Here is a 13,823-nt window from a genome sequence, read left to right on the forward strand (position 1 = left end):
TTCTAAATCAAAATCATACATATTAAATTGTGTTACAACAAAAGGGTGTGTTTGTGTAGGAGTAAGCATGAGCATCATTAAATAGCAAGTGGGAGCGTATCACAGCCAGAAAGAATGAGTCATAATTTATTTTTAAATAAATTAAGGGGCATGTTAAATATATCAACAGATGAAAAAAGGCATTATGGTTTGAGCAAGAACGATAGAGGAAAGAGTGGTGGGCATAATTAGTGCTACAGACTGGCAGATGATCTCCGAAGTTACTTTATTATTTAAAATTTTATAAAAATAGCATAATTCAGATATAGTGCGTCTATTTTCAAGGATAAAAAATCTCTTTTGTTCAGCAGATTGGCTGTAAATGCAAATAGATAATATAGCGCGGTATAGCACGTTTTTACGTACTAAATACGCTTTACATCGCGTTATAAATGCGTTCGGAATACCAGCGAACGTTCTCGTGGCCGTAGAAAACACTAGCGAGAGCGTTTGGAATAGCAGCCCAGGTAATACCAAAAAAATGTATGATTTAATAATAATGTGTAGTACCTACAAATACTTAAATATCATATGTCGAGCAGGCGTACCGAACTGTGATAGCTTTTTCCATTTTATTGGTGTTTGGTCTCACAGTGACAAACTGTTGTACGTAATATGTGCCTTTCCACACATATATTTAAGAGGAAATTCCACAATTGATTGTATGTGAGAGGAAATTTGATAGTGGCGTGTTACAACTCTTGCATAGCTAGGTACTGTTACTAGCTACTCAGGTTGAAGACTCAATTTAGTAACCTGAGATTTCTACAAACAATCCCACCACTACGCACTTGCTACACACACACGTCTTGGAAGTTTCCTTACTGCAATGCATCTAACGTGTTATTTATGATACGAAATATTCGTATGTAATTTTCGTTAAGCATCTGTTTTATAATAGCGTTGATTAATGGTGTGACTAATGTCTGCTGGCAATATCTGCGCCAAATTGCAAAATTAAATAATATAAAAATTGTTCAGTGAATACGAAATGATTAACATTATATTACTTATCTATAATTAAACATCTATCTTATCTAGAAAAATGTTATAATACTCTATGAATCTGGTGTTAATACTCTAGAAATGTATTAACTAATTCAATATTTATATCAACTATTCGATCGAAGCGCGTCCACCGAATTCGATTGCCCACAGTGATTGAAAACTCAATTGAATAATAAATATACATTATTGAGAAAAACACTGAAAAACTAAAATGATTTAGAGATATTTTGGATTTTTTCGAGTAGTAAGTAAGGAATGTAAAAATAACTTTGATAAGAAAACGTAAATATATGTACAATATAATAATTTTAAAAAAGAAAATAATTCGTATGTTCTAAAGATACGTTTGCTCATACAAATTCATTATCGTTTATCGTATTATCATCATTACCTTTCCGCACCTAATGGCGCACAGGGCACTGCTTGATTAATATAATCGCGGTGTATCTTGATCATTTTTGTGACATAATATGTATGTTCATTATAATATTTTGTACCTTTTACATATTTTTTTTTCATTTCTTATTCTTTAAATTTCAATTTATCTTGTTTCTATTTACTTTATTTTTATAACTGTACATAAATATATGTATTTTTATTTTAATTGCAACTTTTAAGTGCCTAACATTTCATAATAGTTAATTACTTTTATTTTGATACCGATAATGTACTTAATCAATAGCTTACACCACGTGGAAAATTTATATCGACTGTTTTCACAATTTTCGTTTCTATATATTCTGGTTTTCTGTTTACAATATATGTAAAAACTGTTGTTTTTTTCCCAAATAAAAATAAATATATAAATAGAGGAACTATGATATCGTGGGTATACTGGCAAAAAGCTTTAACTCTCAAATCCCTGTTTTGAGAAATCTAGCATTTAAGTTTTGTTCCAATTTTACTCTTTTATATCTTATTTAAATATAGTAAGATATAAAAAATATATAGTGCTCATTTAAAAATTTGTTTTTAATTTTTCCGTTTCTTAATTGTATATTAAGTTATTTAAAGCGTTTAGTTCGAATAAAATACCGGGTATACGACTTAACCTTAGATATATTTTTAAAACTACAGATATATGAAATTAAATATGACTTACTGTATTTTGCCAGTTTTTAGAGCGTTAAAAACTTTACAAAACTGCATCATTAAGTCAAATCCACCTATTTTAAACTTACCGTTTTTTGCCAGTATACCCACGATATATTCTAGTGTAAAAATGCATTTTTTAAATATTTTTTTATTTCATGTCGACTGTGTCGGAAATCAAACCCGAGACCTCTTGTATAGTAGGCAAAAGCACTGACCCATTTATTTGACCGTGACGCGGATTGTGTATGTATTTTTGATCGTTCATTCAAAAAGATAAGTGTTATCAAATATTTAACCAAATTTATTATTATCAAACAAATATTTTATCAAAGCGTCTCGGGTATCCATCCAGATGGAAAATATTTATCAGGTTGATAATTAGGTACTAGGTACCAATCTATGATATCATTACTAGAAATTTCCAATGTTCTATATAAATTAAATCATTGATTACCAAACAAGATAACGCAGAGCACGACACCAATATTCATATATTATATTATTTAAAAATCAAATATCCGCTAAAACAATGAGGAAGTGTTGTGTTTTTTTCTTTATTTTTTGTACTAAGCCATTTTTTTATTTTAATGTATCGTATTATCAGCGCTTTGATTTTTTAAAGTTTTGTACTTCTGAAATTACTCCGCGTGTGACGTATCAAGTTCTCTTCAGCTTCTTCTCGGTCAGTTTTGCCGATTGGTCCGTTCACTCACCGTAAACCGGAAATCTTATAGGACTCTCACATCGTAGGTTGATTCATATGAACAAGTGACGTTGTTCAAAGTAGTTCATTTTTATAAATAAAATAAAAAATTACCGCGCGTAAGAAAACATTTTTTGTATCAAATTTCACGTAGGGCTTAATGCCTCATTGTAACTTCTGAAATTCAACATCTAAATGCCGATCGTTTATTGAAAAGTTAACTTGCTTTAGTTGAATTTGAAAGTAGAAAATAAAGCTAGAATATGAGCTCCCTTATCTGGCACCAACTAATGAACTCTTTAAAAAAACTGAACAATTAAATGTCAATGAACTTTTACAACTAGAATCTTTAAAATTTAATCACAAATTAGCCACTGATATCATTGTAGACAAAGAACGAAAACCTGAAAGGAATTGTAATAAACATGGACATAATACACGAATATCAGGACAATATCACATACAACAATTCAATATGAGACAAGGACAATCGAGACTAATAAACCAGGGACTGAAATTATACAATAAACTACCAGACAAAACTAAACAAAAGACTCACACAAACTTTTCAAAAGATGTTAAAAATATTATTATCAACACTATGAACAAAAAATTATGTATTATTTTTGAAAAATTAATGTTATAATCCGAAAGGGTTAATAACTAAATTTTTATAAAAAAAAGTTTCATAAGGACTTATATTAACATATTCCAACAGATATGAAGAACATTTTAGAGAAGGTAATATAGAAGTCTAGGCATCTACAGGGCTTATGACCTGTCATTGGCTGGTTTAAGTGGCCACTTTACACACTGTGTAACATTCACCATTCTGCCCATATTTGAACATCTACATTCCTTCAATTCTTTCATCTGTTGATGTTTGTGAAGTTAAAGAGCTGAAACCTTTATTTATGCGGGTGAGATTCATCTAATATAATTATTTCACCTACACACTAGGCAAGGCCTGAATTTTTTTTTTTAATTTCTATACTTCTTCATGGACCAGGTGGATTTATCAACAATATTTTGAGTTTGTCCAAATTTTTGTAGACAAGGACTGGATTCATATTACCTTCTCTAAAATGTTCTTCATCTCTGTTGTAATATGTTTATGTTAACAGCTCCCCAGGGACTTGAATCCAGTCCTTGTCTACAAAAATTTGGACAAACTCAAAATATGGTTAAGGACTTTTTTTTTCTTTCTAGCACTGACCTGTTCAAGAATGTGCACTATAAATGTGGCGGTGATACGATCGAACATAAGAAATTATTAGTGACCGCAATTTATTTAAATAAGTTAAAAGTCGCTTCAAAACGCCCAAAATTAGGCGTTTTTATTGTTTAACCTTACGAGTTCAATAAAACAAGTGGTAAATAAAATACACAATAAAAAAAGGTTGATATTTATTTAATAAATTTGTTTATTTTTAGCGCTTTTTCGTTCGTTGTTCTGTTATACATATAACTTATATGAAACAGTCCTTTAATGTACGCTATAGGAACTTTCCACTTCTCTTTATATTAATACTCACTTTTATAATATTAGCTAAATTTATAAAAAAACAATTAATTTACAAACATAATTAACAGATGGAAAAACCAGTTATAAATACAAATAAACAAAATATTTACACATAAGATAGTTTAATAACTATTTATATATATAAACTCATGATCGAATAGCCACTGTTATTTTGGTCTCGTTACATTGTGAGTTAAATTTCAGTTCTTTTGAGAATAAATTTAAAATACCAGGTAGTAAATAATTAGATTTCTATCAACCTATTTACTATGTTTGTATTATACCTTACATATTATCGGTACTACTAAACCATCATCAAATGATTTTTACCCAAGGAAACCTATCCACCATTGTTCTTTAAACACTGTACTGCGTGGAAAGTATCACCTGTGTAAAAAAAAAGTTCCGGTGTAGGAGATAAGTAAATAAATATTTAATCACCATATATCATATTTAAGACATTATCTCAATGTGTTGTTTAATCCTTTTACATGTATAATACTCATAATACGCTTTATCAGAAGTGACACAAAAACGGTGTTTTTGAAAGAGTTGCGCTTGTCGAAGCAGAAATGTATTATTTGTGTGTTCAGCACAAAATATGGCCACTGTACGTTTTAACTGGAACACGACGTTTGCAAAAAGTGAACGAGTCAATAAACGCGGACAGAGACGGCAGATTTGTGAGAAATACAGGGGTAGCCAAGTGAGGGAAATGAAAAGCACTATTTGCTAATAAACGGCTGTCACTTATGAATCGTATCCATTTATTCGGGACTTACGACCTTATATTTTATGTGCCAGGTATACATTTCGCAGTGCATTGAATTTTTTGGCTATTTTTATGTAATCAGTATTTAGAGACGAAGAGAATACGTGCTCTTTTATAGGAAATATACACATACTTAAATGGTTGATTGAATTCGATCCAGGAAGGAATCCAATCCTAAACCTCGAGCGTGTGTGGTAACACAGAGTCATACCAAATTAACAAGTGTTTTGCAAAGCGAATCATTATTATACAAAATAAATATTAAAACTTTGCCTATTCAAAACGAAATATTTTATTGATTAAGTTATACACACATGCCCAAACTATTGTTAGTACGAAAAGGTTAACCTTGTCGTTTAAAAATAAGAAATCGCGCGATATCGGATACTTATATATCGAAGCTATACTGACAGAATGTATCAACTCAACAGTATTTATATATTTCAAATATTTTTTAATATACTTAGGTGCAAGATGTAGAAAAGCTTTAAATGCGATTATCTCGGAACGTGTTTTAATGATTTTATGTATTCTGTATTATAAAAACCGCCAATCCGATATTATCGAATTGAATTATATATTTTATTAAATCGAGAATTTACAAAATAAATTTAACCGCAACCAATACTAAAGTATATCCCAAGTGTACACATTTATAGCTCTACCCCAACAGTTTGCAGCTTAGAAGGGATGGGTTCAAACTGACCCCTTTTTCAGTCAGATGAAATGGATAAAGTCAAGTATCGCAAATGATATCGTAAACTTAAATATTGCAATAAATTATCCGGAGTAAACAAAGAGCGTTCGTGTGCAATGCAAGTAATTCCAGTTACAAGATGCACTTTGCATCGAGTTTGCGCAAACTAGTTCCCCGCGGGGAAGATTGCTACAGCAAGGTCGACTTTAACACAACCCGACATGGCGATGCATATTATATTGTTACGTATCGACTATAGGGTGGGTCACGTGTAAATACTGCAACTAACTTCGGTGAAAATCTAAGGGCAAACATTCCCCGGTCGTGTTAGTCGGTGCCAAAAGAATAGCACGCTTCGTGAATTTGGCACGCGTTGCTAACCCCTGAATAATTTCCGCTTAGCTTTGAGAATTTATTCCACTGGTCGAGTTACTGCTTACTTGCACACTTGACTTCTCCGTCGCGGGCGGGTTACGGGTCATTCCATAATATTATATCTAGTCTACAACTTACCCGCTTGTACCAATACGAAAGAATATCAATAATATTTACATACAAACAGACATTAATATTGTTTGTTTATAGTTTAAACCATTGAATTATTTTTTGACATCTACATCCACCTGCGTTAGATTGACAATTTAGTCAGTCTGTCGGCCTTGTGGCGTAATGGTCGGCGCATTTGCCTATTATGCGAAAGGTCTCGGGTTCGATTCCCGACATGTTTTTTTTTTTTTGAATAATGTAAGTATACGTTTTTATAATTTTTTAAAATTTTAATTGTTGTATTTTTACTAAAACTAAAATCCCACCAGGCCACTTTCTGTAGCTTGTTGGTGGAGATTATATTTATACTAACTTATATGATATTATTTACATTTATAAAAACAATGAATAACGGATATAAATTAACAGCCGGAGAGATCAGAATATACATGTATATACAAATAATAATATTTAAATTTATTTTTTAAATACAAGAAAATATATGAAAAGTTAAAATATTTACACATTTACATATAAACTTTTGATCAAGCAGCCACTCTCTTATTTTGCTCTTGTTACAATGTGAGTTAAATTTAAGTTCTTTCGGCAATAAATTAAAAATGCAAGGTACTAAATATTAAAGAGTTGATATGAAATATTTATTTTCATTAAACCTCTTAGATTTTCACGGCCGTTAAGATGCACAATAAGTTTTTCTGGGTTATTATGCCGTGTGTTGTTCGTACTATTTACCGACGTTTCGGATCGCGTTACAGCGTCCATCATCAGGGTTGATGTTATTTGTGTATGAATATGTGTTTCGTTAGGTACTTAGAATTTGTACAAAACTTATTGTGCATTTATTTTCATGGTTGACAGAATATTTCATAGTCCCTGGACTGGCACCTAAGGCGTAAGACAGATCATTTTTACCGTAAAGTAGCAAAAATAATCGAGATGCGCCGCGGTTGGTGTATCAATACAGTGCCCTATGCACCATAAGTTTTGGAGAAGATATAATAATAATAACACTTTCTTTTTAGACCGCACATACGAATTCATTTATCATTAATTTAATCACGCTATTTTTTTTTTTTAATTTAAATATTTTGTGTCGACGTTGCCAGGAATCAAACCCTCAACTGAGCTCGCATCTCGACGCGAGCAATATTGTCCAGCTGCGCGGGTTTCGATTCGGCAGTCGGAAAAGCTTTTATTTAAGTATTTTGTACTTCCGTACAAACAATTGGAGTTGTGTACGTACTTATTGGAGTTATGAATGAAATAATGGAAAGATTAGCAAATGACTTATTAAATGCAATTAAATATTATAATATTCTTAGAATTATTTTATGAAAATAAGTCATTAATGGAAAACGAGGCCAAAAACGGGTGAAAAGTTCTTGGAAGTAGATATAAATATATTTGTTTATCAAATTAAATTTCTATGTACTCCTATACAATATTAACGTTTTAACAGTCATACGGGTGGGGTTCATTACGCTAACATTTTCCCATTAAAACATAATAAATACAGTTCCATTATGTAATTAATTCTACATTATGAAAGTCACAATAGGGAGGAAGGACTGTAAAATAAACCATGGATCTCTAATTTTTCATTATTTAAATTTAAATGTGTGTTTAAAGTATATTGCTGAAATTATTTTGGAATTTGGGAGTAAAGAATTTCAATTGCCTTCCGCTAGAACTTAAAAATAATACAAGACACAAACAAACCAAAAAAGAAACTGAATAAACATGATTTCGTTTCAAATATAATTTATTGAGCTGAAGTATGAATTACAGATGTCACGAATATTCGGCTACTCTTTTAAACAGTCATTCGACCGAATAATGCGTAATATTCGGCCGAATACCGAATCATGATAAAACTCGCACACATTACTAAAAAATGTATACATTTTAATAACAAATTATTAGTTTAATGCTTAAAATCTATCAGTGGTAAGTTGTGATGAATGAAAACTTTTTTTTCAGCATTTGTTGGTAGCACGATTGCGCTTTTCCTCATAAATATCTCGATAGATCTTATTGTAACACAGCAAACACACAGACAGTTTGTTATCTACACTACAAATCTCACGATATTCCCAAAATTTTATTTTATTTAATGGTGCCAATTTCTACAATAAACAAATAATTACTAATAAGGACTATTACGGGTTCGATTCCGGCCATGGTTGACATGAAATATTTATTTAACAAGGTGTTTTCACACTAGAATATTTCATAGTCCCTGCACTACCGCCTGAACCGTAAGACTGATCATCTTACCTTTATGTAACAAACATGGTCAAGATATGCCCCGATTGGCGTACCGATGCAGTGCCCTATGCCCCATTAGGTGCGAAAAGAGAATGATGATGATGATTATGATGAATAAGGAACACATAAGTGTTGTAGAAATGAACAAATAACGCGTGTCGCGACATAATCTACTCGCAAATTAAACAAATACGCCCACCCCGTCACCTCCGCACGCACCGCGATAAGACAGGTCGTAACCTGTCACGCGCAAAATACACACATCTTTTGTCGAACATTCGGCGCTTCGGCGGAGAGAGTGGCCGAATATTCGATATTCGACCAGATCACTTTCCGTGGCATCTCTAGTATGAATGCAATATGTTATTATTTATTATTATTATTTTATTAACATACGGCAACATTGCCTTTTACATAACCTATAATATGAACATATTTTTTTATTTTTTTTTAATGAATTATTATACTATTTCAATATATTTTTATTGTTCGACGATCTGAAGTGCAATGTCCTTTTCCGAGAACAAGAGTCCCGCCTTTTTTAAAGGGCACAACGAATTTCAATATCATAAGTTACCTAATCATTTAAGAATTGATTCCGTTCAGTTTATTTCAAAGGTATATCAAAAGTATTAATTTTGGAAGTCAAATAATTATCAATAAATTGGTCTAGCACCGAGCATCCTTGTCATTTACATTTACATCCATTTTATAGTCGGCCTTCATACATAGTTGTCTCGATTTTATTATTTCAACACAGGGCTCTTGGCCTCATAGAGTTAGGGATGCATTATTATTTTTTTTTGTAATAATATGCATCTTTAAATGAATAAACAAAATTTAAAAAATAATTTATTTTCAGTCAACGGTGATATAAAAAAAATAATATATGTTACATGTAATATTATTATTCTACTGCATTTAGTCCCCCAGTGGATGAGTTACTACTGACCTTGCTGGTTGGAACTTTGGGAGATCCAAGTCATTTCCATTAAGAGTTTTGATTACATGTCTATCACTCACTTAAAAAAATAAGTTGATATTTTTATATAATGACAGGCCACAAGCCCTGTAAATGTCTAGTCTAGATTTACATATTCCCTTCTCAAAAATGTTTTCCCTCTCTGTTGCGATATATTTCAATATTGATGACTATTTTGGGAGTAAAACCTAGCATCGTCAACAAATATTTGGACATACTAAAAATTTTAACAGTCGAGTATTAATTGGAAAAGAAAAATTATTATTTTGAATTGATGTAATAATCGGTACGGATTTATAAAAATTATTATCAAATAAAAAATATTAATATTCTTTTTAATTATCCGCAGTGCTTTAGAGGTATATAAATGATTATATTTCATTAAAATACGTATATAATTTACGATGTGGTCAAGTGGTTAACGCGTTTGCCAATCATGCAAGAAGTCTCGGGTTCGATTTTCAACGAAATTGACGAGAAATATTTGTTTAACTAAGTGTTATTACACTGGAATATTTCATAGTTCCTTGACTGGCGGTAGATGAAGCGTGAGATTGAGCATCATGCCTTCATTTATCTAATAAATTATCAAGATACGCTGCGATTGGTGTAACAATACAGTGTTCTATGCACCACCGGGTGCGTAAAGGTGAATGAGTATGATAATGAAAATGTATAATAACCTCAGTAAAACAGTTGGTTCGTGACATTTGAGGTTTTTAAATAAAAAAAGGTCTTAAATTCTTATGTCGATACTCGAGACAATATGCGATTCGTTCAAATACATAAGTTGGTACTTTTATTGCACATGCCATTGTGTAAGTTAGTCGATTATCTGGGTCACATTTGAGAATCACATTCTGCGCTCGGTATAATAAAACAAAAATCATCGCCGTATCATCGCCTTCAGAAAACTGATGAAAAAAATGTACTCGATTGTAATAATCTATCTGCATCGATATTCAAGTTCCATAAACATTAATTTACTTGCGAAGACCACAAACTACAAGCACATACGTATGTATCTCTATTTCATTACTCGCTTTGACAAAAAGTGGTATGGCAAAAACCTGTTTTATTAAGTAGTTGTACAAGTACGTAAACTCAGTACTGAAATGATGCATCTTGGCAAATTCTTCGGCGAGATTACTTACAAAGCTTAAATAGATACATATACATACTGCAAACTAGCCGTGTACCGAATAATACGGCGCTATATTTTAGTTTAGCTAACCCACGAGTTCCAATGAACCGTAGACCCGAAAGTTTTTATGCGGTTACTCGCATAATACTTTATCCACCTTTAAACCCGCTTATCTACCGATTCATTTCGCAATTCTATGTAATTAGTTTTGCCGTGATCTAACAGATATAACAAACGCATTAGAAAAGTTTCCGAGGCGTTTATAGTAATGCGTCAGTGGACCGTCACTTTATAATGCCCGGCGGAATGAAAAATTCACTAAATGCAATAACTAACGCCGCAAAAACTTGCATATTGTTCGGCGTAGCTTAAAATAACGCGTACAGAGTCTATTTAAAGTAAATGTAAATAAAAACTGGTGTACGATATTCCCACACTACGCGAAACTTTTAAATTAAATTATAAATGAATGTAAGCCGCCACAGTTTCCCCCGCACTTCGACACCGTACACAAAAATTATGGAAGTTCGTACTACAATGTGTTTGCGGTTTACGAGTGCGATGATTATAAAGGCGGTACATTTGCAATACTCAGCTACGAATACGATAATTATATTACGAAGGCACTTGATAATGTTTTGAAACTTACCGTAAATATTGAAGTGACAAAACAAAGGATAGAATCTAGCCACGCGCTCTTTTCTGGTTCCAGAGTCACTCTCACAAATATCACGAACTTTCACGAAAAATACTTAATGTGAGCACTTATTTTTAATCACAACTGAGAAAAGTAACAATTTTTAACTGTTGGAAGCCTCTTTCACTAGTTTTTCATCAGACTTTACCACTAAATCCCACTAAAACGACAGATAACAAGATCATACGCGACTAGCGGCATTCAAAATGGCGGACTTATAAGAAATGACGCGAAAGCGCACGAAGCAAATTTGTTCGTTTATGCTCACCAAACAATGCTTTTAGTCTATTGCACTCTTTTGTCAAAAACTTTATTCTGTATTGTACTGAATAATAATTGACTTGTGAAACAAACTTAAGTCAGCACATTTTTTATTCATCAGCTGTAAAAATAATATGTATAAATGAAATTTAGGCTATCTTTTTATTACATTTACTCGTCGAATATGGTAATCGACACTCGGCATGATTTCATTATTGAGTAGATCGGGGCACCTGAAGAGAAATAGAGCCGAATATTTTGACAATTTGTAATGTTTTCTCTATTTCTGACATCAAACATTAATTTATATTTTGCGTATGCAAGTATACTAATTTACAGGTGCGCGTATTTTCAGTAAAGAATAATTTTGGTTTCATAAAATAATGATTTTATTATTTTACGAAATAAATAAAAATATGTTTATGATTGCAATATCATCTTATTCCTAGTATCATAATGAATTCGTACTTATTATCCTATTCCATTTAAAAGCATACGTTTTCTTGTATTATTTTATTTAATAATTTACATGTTTAACAACCAAAATTATGCGGTGTTCATATTATGATTTCATGGTCATTTAAGAAGCATCTTTGATTTTTGATCAAATCGTTTTTTTATCAATTATGTATTTTATTATACTTAAAGATGTTGTTTTCTGGATAACGTTTTCAATTGAATTGAAGAAAACGTTTTAGTTTATCATTTTATTTTATAAACATAATGTAAGGTGGGCACATTTTAAGAAGAAAATAGATCAATTAAAATAATACGTTATAGAGTATTAAAGGTGATCAAAAAATTTTACATTTAACTTTACTCCTCTAGCTTCCATATTTGATGAACATACCAACTTTAAATTACTCCTAATACATACAACGTAGTAGAATGTCATTACAGTTTTTTTTAATAAATGTGCAAAAACAATATTATATTTTGAGGGAATAAAAACAATGTTTGTCATAAAATTATTTTTCTCAAACCCAATTTAATATTTATTTTACATCGATAGATAATCATCATATTCCCCCACTATCCCCAATAAAAAATAAGTCATTTCTAATAATAAACTATTCCTATCATTTTGTCATTAAAAAAAAAAGAGTGTTTAGAAGATCATTACAAAAAGCTGTTATAATAAGTTGTATGTTTTACGAGTATTTATAATAATAATGGTAAGATAATTATATAACATTCAAGACGTTATCGCAAAAGCCACCAATATCATAGCCATAATATGTATAATCCATGAACATACTTATATTGTCTTGTCTCAATCTAGTTTTCTCTGTGTTATGCTAATATTTGCTATATTGAAGCTAATACGGAACTTATAGATTGTCCGGAGCATTTGCAAAATCAAGCCATTCGCTTTATTTTCAATATCAAGAAGTATGACCACTTTTCATTCCTCGACATACTACATAATTTTTCAGCAATTCCTTTTATGTTCAAGGTGCTAGACTTTGGAATGAGCTACCTCTTCATATAAAAATCCGCCTTCTCTGGCCATTTCAAGAAATTACCAAAACATTACTGTATATCCTTAGAACCTTGTCCTCTCTTTATTTTATGGTTTTAAACGAATATATTTTTATTCCTTTTCTTTATTTGGTCCCTCTTTCTATCTCCTTCGAAACTCATTACGTGATTCCACATTCCTTATTTAAACATGCATACCATAACGTATTTTTATTTAAGTCATTTTGTCCAAGCCTTATCTCCCCATTAAAAAAACTGTTATTTTCAATTAATTAGGTATTTTTAGGTATGTATTTTGATATATATAAATTTCGTTTTTTAGTACAAAATTTTGACCAAATCTTCTTTTGACCAGTCTGTTTTTTGGTTGGCTGGAAGATATTTATTTTAGCAATAAGTCTGCCAAAATACTTATTCTTTTTACTTGAAGATTTAAATAAATAATTGTTTTTAATTTTCATGATCTATAAAAGGCTGTTTTTATTTTTTTATGTCATCGTTTTAGTTAGTTTTTTTTTTGACAAAATGTAGACAAATATTACAAGGTTAATGCTGATGTAATAAATTATTTTTGTTCTCAAGATACTGTATTTAATTTTAAGAAATTTCTGAACTAATATTTTTTTATGGTAAGTGGTTTTTA

The sequence above is a fragment of the Micrasema longulum genome, unplaced genomic scaffold (assembly GCF_059751315.1).
Source record: "Micrasema longulum isolate JH-2025_06_02 unplaced genomic scaffold, ASM5975131v1 h1tg000586l, whole genome shotgun sequence".
Lineage (NCBI taxonomy): Eukaryota > Metazoa > Arthropoda > Insecta > Trichoptera > Brachycentridae > Micrasema > Micrasema longulum.